General features: G+C 32.1%; 1 long non-coding RNA gene across 1 annotated transcript; it reads left to right on the plus strand.

Moving 5' to 3' along the window:
• Window positions 1-257: 257 nt before the first annotated feature.
• Window positions 258-4,166, plus strand: LOC126970038 (uncharacterized). The gene is made up of 3 exons (XR_007730517.1): window positions 258-552; window positions 2,122-2,307; window positions 3,213-4,166. It is a non-coding gene; the product is annotated as an uncharacterized LOC126970038 (long non-coding RNA).
• The last annotated feature ends 4,404 nt before the right edge of the window (window positions 4,167-8,570 follow it).

Raw genomic sequence — 8,570 nt, forward strand, 5'->3', positions numbered from 1 at the left:
TATAATACTAAAATATAAATCTCATATACGTTATAAGAAATATATTATAATTCATGTAGAATTATAAGTAATAATGATGAATATTAGTTGAATATAATTATAAGATAATATGAAACTAATTTAAGGTATAACTACAAATATAATATTTACATTACATATACATAAACACAAGTCCAATAATAATTTATGGACGAATATGTTTTAAGTCTGTGTAAGGGATTGTGCCAAAAGCCAAGCCGTATATTCAAATTTCGCCTACCGTTGAAACTATAAATTTGTAAAGCGGCACGAAGCAGTCATAAGTTTTCAATAACTGCTGAAGTGAGCGCGGGATGTCTTCAGCATTCTTATAGATATCCAAGAGGCAGTCTATCAACGTAAATCTTTGAAGATTATATTGGGGACAGTCAAAGAAAATGTGATCAAGAGTTTGGATGGATAAATTACAGAATTGACAAGTTGGAGAATCTAAAACACCGATCCTAAATAAATGAGCACCACTACGAGAATGTCCCAGACGTAACCGACAAATTGTGGTGTAAAATTTTCTGTGTAAGTATTTTTTCTTTTTAACAAGCCAGGGAAGAGAGATTTCGTTTTTAATGTCGGCTAACCATTTGCCCTTTGTTTGAACAACTTGTTGCCAATAATTCGGAAAGTCTTGCAAGAATGTACCTTTAAAATGAGACAGTGCATGTGTGTGGTATGGGAATGTTCAAAGCAGTATGTATCTGATTACTATTCACAATAGATTTAGCAAGATAATCAGCTTGTTCATTTCCTTCCACGCCTATGTGTGAAGGAGTCCAGAATAAAACAATATCTTTTGTTAGGGATAAGCATTGATATTTGTCTCTAATATTGTAAATGATGAAATTAGTTGTAACATTACATTTAGGATATTGTAAAGCTTTTAAAACACTCATGCTATCTGTTATAACGATCCAATTATTACATGACTGTTCTCCAATATATTCTAGAGCAGCATATATGGCAGCACATTCTGCTGTGTATATACTAGCCAAGGTATTTAACCTATGACCAAACCCACTCCGCAGTTGTATGTCATAAACTGCCATAGAGACAGCAGTATTACTTTTAGATCCATCAGTATAAAGTTGGTTATAATTTTGCCACTCTGATAGCATACTATATACATCTTCCTTATATTTTAAGGATTCATTAATAATTATTTTAATAGGTGTATATTTTGAATTATAAGAATTTAAATAACATGGCCAAAGAATACTAGAAAATAGATTATGATCACAAGAAAAATGTAACAAATCAGAGATGCCTTCTACTTGATAGTAGGAATTATTATCAGTTCGGTTAATATAGTCCTGTATCTTTAATAGGAGTGGATGATTATTAATAGAAGTTAATTTAAGAAAGAATTTTGTTTGTAGATATTTGAATCTAAGAGCTAGTGGGGGAATATTACATTCTACTTGTAATGATATAATAGGAGTAGACCTAAAAGCGCCTGTTATGATCCTTAAGCATTTATTTTGTATTTTTTCTAATTTATTCACTAATGTAATTACTCCACCATAACAAAAGAAGGCATACTCAAAATGGCTACGGACTAATGACTTATATAGTGTTAGCAAGATGCGTGGGTCTGCACCCCAATATGTACCAGCTAATGATTTCAGAATATTGCAGGCCTTTAATGCTCGATTTTCTAATATTTCAACATATTTGTGCCATCTAAAATTACTTAAAAACGTAACTCCTAAAAACTTTATTGAATTATCTATTTAAATTTCCTGAGCACCATAATATATTTTTGCATCTCTTATTCTTATAGAATGCTTGGAAGTTATTGAAAATAAAGCTCCAATTTTTTGAGTGCTACATTAAGATCTAACACAATATTTGATAAATTAAGTCCTGAACTATACACTACTAGATCATCAGCAAATTGGAGGTTAGAAACTCTATTACCCAAAACAATATTTATTTGATTTATGTAGATTATAAAGAGCAATGGACTCAAAATTCCGCCCTGCGATACGCCTCTATATGAATATCGAGGACCTATTAATCGGTTATTGACTCTAACATAAAGTTTACAACCATGCAAGAAATTGAATATCCAACTAACTATTTTTTCAGGGACATTTAAGGATAGAAGAATGGATGATAATTGTTCTAAATTAACATTATTAAATGCTCCTACAACATCCAAAAAAACACCAACCAATATCTTATTGTCAATCTGGGCACTATGGATGTCAAGACATAAATGCCGTAGACTCTCACAAGCAGAATGACCGCATCGAAATCCAAATTGATTATTAGGTAAGAGGTTGTTACTTTCAATATAAAATATTAATCTCTGTTTTATTAATTGTTCAAAAATTTTACCAACACACGAGCTTAGTGTGATAGGACGATATGAATCAGCTGAACTAGAATCTTTCCCATGCTTTAAAATTGGAATTAGACAGTCTGTTTTCCATTCTTCTGGAATAGTGGAGTTGTTCCATAGGAGATTTAATATTTTTAGAAACTTATTTAAGTTAGAAGAGTTTAGGAGTTTAAATATATATAGGAGATATATAGGAGAGCCAATCCAAACCGCATGCAGAGTCCTTTCTTGATGATAGACCAGCTTTTAATTCTTCAATAGTAAAAGGGGCAATCATAAAAGAGTTGGTGCTATTTAAAGGATGATTATTGTGAATATTTGTCAAATTTGGTACTGTATCTGGAGTATATTTGTGTAAAAAGTTGGGTATCCGATTATTGCTAGAGAAACAATTATTATTAGAATATAAGTTCTTAAATTTCCTCATTTTTGTCCAAATCTGTTTCATTGGTGTTAACCTATTTATGGTGGAGCAGAAATCTGTCCAGGATTTACGACGTTCAACTCTTAATATACATTTTTTCTTTGCTTGAGCTTGCTTAAAATGAATGTAGTTTTGGATATTGCAATTTGATTTGAATAACAGATAAGCCTGTTTGCAATCTTCTACCACTTTAGTACATTGCCCATTCCACCAGGGAAGTTGTCGCTTTTTTTTAGGTAGATTAGTAATATTGTTACAGTGGTAACTGGTAGGTACTGAATTTTCTACCGCTCTAAGAATTATGGAACAGAAGTTATTGTAAGACTTTTGTAGATTACAATTATTTATATCAAATTGTTTTAACAAGTCATTTACTAAGTTCTCATATTGGTCCCAATTTACTATTTTCAGATTACTGTGTGGAGGAATGTTGGATGGAATTGAAGAAGATTCAGTTTCCGACACTACCATGGAAAATTTTGTGATTGTAGTCAAGTGATAGCTGCCCAAAGAGTCCTGATGAACTTGCCATTCACAGCACAGGAGTAATGAAGATGATACTATTGTTAGATCTAGTCCATTTGGTCTCCAAGAATTAGTACCCACTGTAGTTGGTTGATCATTATTTAAGAGCATTAAGTCATTATCGGCCATTACATCCATGATGTCTCTACCTCTAGAATTGGTTCTATTACAACCCCAAATGGTATGGTGAGCATTAAAGTCACCAGCAATTATTAGTGGTTTTGGAATACTATAAAACAACAACAGTATATTGAATTTAGATTTGTCAAAGTTAGGTACACTGTTGCCAGGACTATAAAAGCTAACAATTGAGATGTCTTTTTGTTTGTATTTAATTTTGATTGCTACATTTTGCAAGGAGTTATCAGAAAATGTTTCTAACTTTTGAAAATAAATGCCATTTCTAACACAAATTGCTACACCATTGTGATCATTACCACAATCATTTCTTAGTATTGTATAACCTCTGATAGAAAACTGTATATTTGGTTTAAGCCAAGTTTCTGATATAAGTGCTATGTGTATGTCCTGCTCATAAAGAAGGTTTTGAAGCTCAAGTCTGTTACTCAACAGACTTTGAGCATTCCACTGTACTATGTTAAGTTTGTGACAGTTGAATGTGACGTTTTATTTTTAATTTTTATGGTATCTTTAATAGCTGAACTAATTGCGTGTGAGCTGATGCTTTGATTCTGTGTTTTATTTAGTGTAATGACTTTGATTATTGATTCTGTGATTAGGTTCATTGCTGCTGGATTGGATAAAATAAAATTAATGATGTCTTGTGTGTTCTCTGTCTTATTGAGTGATGGAAAGTTTGTTGGATGTTTAAATAAATCTGATAATGCAGTTTTACTTTTATTTTTACTATCCAATATCTTTTTTTGTTTTATAGGGCATTGACCTGATACTGCAAGATGGTTTACAGTGCACACATACTGCTTTGTCAATAGGTATAGTACATTCTTTATATGAATGATTTTCAGTGCAGATTGAGCAACGCTGAGCATTCTTACAGAATGTAGCCAAGTGGTCAAACCTAAGGCATCGGTAACACTGCTTAACTGGCGGCACATAAGGTCGCACTGGTAGACGCCACATCTTTAAGTGAACGTAATCTGGGAGTGAAGTAGATGACGCAAAGGTAATAATGACTGCCTGTGTAGGTTGTAATATAAAACCACTATCGGATTTGTGTTTTTTCATTATACGCCGAACAGAAATAATTATTTTTGTACTTGACAAAGATTTGAAATTTTTTTTTGTTGGACATATCAATGGGTACGGAGGAAATCACTCCAGACAATTCAGTGGCACCAGCTGGGATGGACGCCTTAATATTTTGTTCCCTTAAAATGTCGTGTTGTCTAGGAATGTATTAGCCAAATTGGGTTGTTCAAACACTACTCCTATCTTATATTTGTTGAGTTTCTTAAGATATTTAATGCCTTTAATGAAGCGCGATAAGTAGCTACTAAGAGTAAGCATGTCACGACTACCAAGTGGCTGTTCAGTGACACTCTCTATGAAGACTATAAATTCATGACCGGCACCTGCGTCTTCCGGATATCGGCGACAATAGTCGGCCACCCTATATGGCAAATAAAAGTTCTCGTGGTCTTCCAAAACTGTACGCGAATCGGAGTATTCGCTCCTTTCAGAGGTGGAATCTAAAATAGACTCACCTTTATCTCGTTCCGGCTTGGTTTTTTTCCGCCTTTTCGACATCTCTTAGCACAAACCTAAATCACTGAATATATAGACTTTTACTTATACTAAACAAATTAAATGATAAACATATACAAATACTTATATACTTTTCAAAAATATGACGATTATATACAATTTAATAGAAATATTTAATTTTATAGTTAAAAAGACCGCCCTAAGCAATCAAGAGTTCCCGCGCTCTGAAGCATAGACTATAGAATATATTTACATTTCAATCAAAGCTTCAGTTGACATACTCTGTCAAATGTAGTAACGGACAATATTCCGATCATAGAGATAGGAAGCACTTTAATTATTTTATCTATACCCATGCTTTAAATCCTCTATTAAAGATTCTGAAACAGTTAGATTATTGCCAACATTAAAACGCCCAATGTTCTAATAACCATTACATCATCCAAACGAGTGTAATGTTGTACTGAAATTCATAACAACACTCCTATGTTTTTTTTCGATCCCTTCATGCGCAAAGAGTTTCAACAGACAGCCACATTCTTATTGCTCGATGCGTGGTATCTGTATGAATTTCAAAAAGAGAACATTTTCGTTTACGCGCGTTCCACACTACCAGAACGTCGCGCGCCGTAAAAGAAGTAGGTTATTCGAATTCCCGCCATTTTTCTTCGATATTTTTATTGTTTTGTTTACAAAAAATGAGCGATTCATTTTAAACGCTGCAAAAGAATATTATATTCGAGTGAATTTTAATTATTGCACTATACAAAATGCAAATTACTACTAAATAAATAATTGTTTCAGTACTTACTTATATGTATATAGTTAATCAGTATTGAATGATATTAGGTTACTACTAGGACTAGTGTTTTATTTAGTGTTAGCAGTAAGCTAACTGTTTCAGAATCTTTTAGAGGATTCATATTCTGGGTGTAGATAAAGTCTTGTATGTAACTGTTGATAATTAGGTATTAAAACACGAATGTGGATTTATGATAATAGTATCACATGAGTTACCCCTTATTACACAACAGTTGCATAAAGAACTATTATTATAGTGTAGAGAGCTTCTAGAAATCGATCATTTTATGCAGTTTGTGTCGATTTTAGATCGATCGTGTTGTCCCTTTTTGATTATTAGAAAAGTATTTATTGCATTTAAGATAAAAGATTTCTTTTTTTTGGCCTGTTAAAGTATATATTAAAGGCTTTTGCTTAATAATTAACTTAACATTAATTTGTAATAATAACTTTACCGCCATTCGAGATGATTTTTGTTGATTGGCTTTTTTCGTTAATCGAAAAAAATAACGAGGTATTTAAATCTACTATTCAGAAATATTAACATACCACTCCACTGGGCTTATATGAAGGGGAAGTACAATGCAGTTTTTTTTAAAAGGAACATAGCTCGTATTCAAAAGATCACCAGCCATAAAACATTACATTTTAAACGTAGGTGCAAAAAATTAAGAATTTTTTCAATAAATAATCTTTGTAGCTTTGCATAGAAGCTAGTACTTCGCAGACATCCCTGTCCTGTTATTAGGTATTCCAATTACCAACGTACTTTAGCACCTTAATACCTGAACTATTGGATAATAAACTTGATCTCCATATGAGTTGAACACCACCTTAGTCTTTTTTTATGACAAATAGTGACGGGACGAGCAAGACGTTTACGCGATAGGAACCGATAAGCCCTGCCCATTTCATCAGGATTTTAATAGAAGTCAAAATTCTGAGCGTTATTGTAGGTAATTGCGTTCTTCACTAAAGTGATATGTAAAAGATATACGATGTTAACTCTCCTTAGACCATTAATTTCTCTAACAACGGCACGCCACAAATACAAACACAATAAAAATTTTCACGTCACTATTTAACTGCAGAAAAAGACGCTGCTGTAGTTCCCATCTAGTCGGCAGTTTCCGGAAACAGTCGGAAGCTTCCCTAATCGTACCAACAGCAGCTTGTAGACTGAAATTTACTTCTCTTTACTATGGTGATCACCACCGCCTATGTTCTTTTTTTTTTATTTAGTGGCACGGGATGCAAGTCCATAGGCCTGATGTTCTTTTGCAACAGAAGTGATGCCAGCGAAATCGTGTCGTCCTGGAAGCACATACACTACTAGTGTATGTACAGTAAACAATAATGTTTATGGCAAACGGTACAACCAAGTGTGAATAATCACACTTGGTTGTACCATCAACAAAATTTATTCATGACCCTCTTTGATGGTAATTCTTTTAAAATCACAAAACCAGGTTTATATTTTCTCGAAAAAGTTATTAGTCTTAGTTGGGCTGTCAGTGTCTAATAAAATGATAACAGTTACTGCAGCCTGGCGCAACTCTCTAATAAACTCGAATATGTATAGCATTGCACTAAAAATAAGGGCGGCAAACGCTGTCTCGCTCTAACATATATTCGACTCTTTTGTTTGTTTTGGTTTGAGTGTCATGTGATATGTCATTCATTCAAAATAAAAGTGACTGTTAACAATTTTTGTTACGAATTTTCGTTTTCTTTTACTTTATTCGTGTATTATTCAGGGTAATGTGCTTAATTATTTACATAATAATTGTGTAAGACTTTCTAAGCTATACCATGTAATAAAAAATGTGAAAAATATGTGGTTTAAAATCTGGCTGGTCAGATGGGAGTAAGAGAATTTTCATGGCTAAATTCTTTTTGGATAAAGAAAGGTGAGCACTTATGAACAAATAATAAGCTAATAAAGAATGCTTAAAGTGATAAAGTATTAAATTCATCTAGAATAATAATTATAATCTATCTGTAGTGTTTGACACTTGTATCGATATTTTATTTTAAATTATTATTAAATTTATTTCATTTTTATGGTATCGATATTTTTGATTAATAAGTTTATTACCTTTAAAATCCTTTTTATTATATTATATTGTGATTATGATATGCAAAAAAATATTTAAAGCCTAAAAATTAGGGTTAACTAACTTCTGCTAATATGTATTCTGTTATAATTTCAGATTCAGGAAACTACAACGCAAATCAAAACTATTAATAAAATATTAATAATGTTAATTGTTTTTTTCTAACTGTTTGAGATAACTAAAACGTATCCCTTAGTTTAAACTAGTTAATACTTAGGTCAATATTAATATTAACAAAAGAGAACCTTAAAATTAGACATTATTTATATATATATATATATATGTATTAGTTAATTATCGATAAAAATTATGTATTGATTCCAACCCTATATATTTATTATATTGGCAGCTCTGATATTACGTCATTAGTTGATTATGTTGGTATCAAGATTTAGTTCAATACAATACAAGCGACATTTCTCATTATTTTGTATTGCACTCCCGTCTCTTGAACGTAGTGTTTAAATTCTCTTTGGTTACTGAATGAATACAGAAGAATGACGATATGGATATATATACGCGATTTAATTTTGTCGATAGTACATAGAAAAAGCACTTATAGGAGCGATACAAATCTAAGATGGTGAGAACGAAATTCGTTCGTAGAGATTCATAGAGTAGATCATAGAATAGGTGAAAT

The sequence above is a fragment of the Leptidea sinapis genome, chromosome 19 (genome assembly GCF_905404315.1).
Source record: "Leptidea sinapis chromosome 19, ilLepSina1.1, whole genome shotgun sequence".
NCBI lineage: Eukaryota > Metazoa > Arthropoda > Insecta > Lepidoptera > Pieridae > Leptidea > Leptidea sinapis.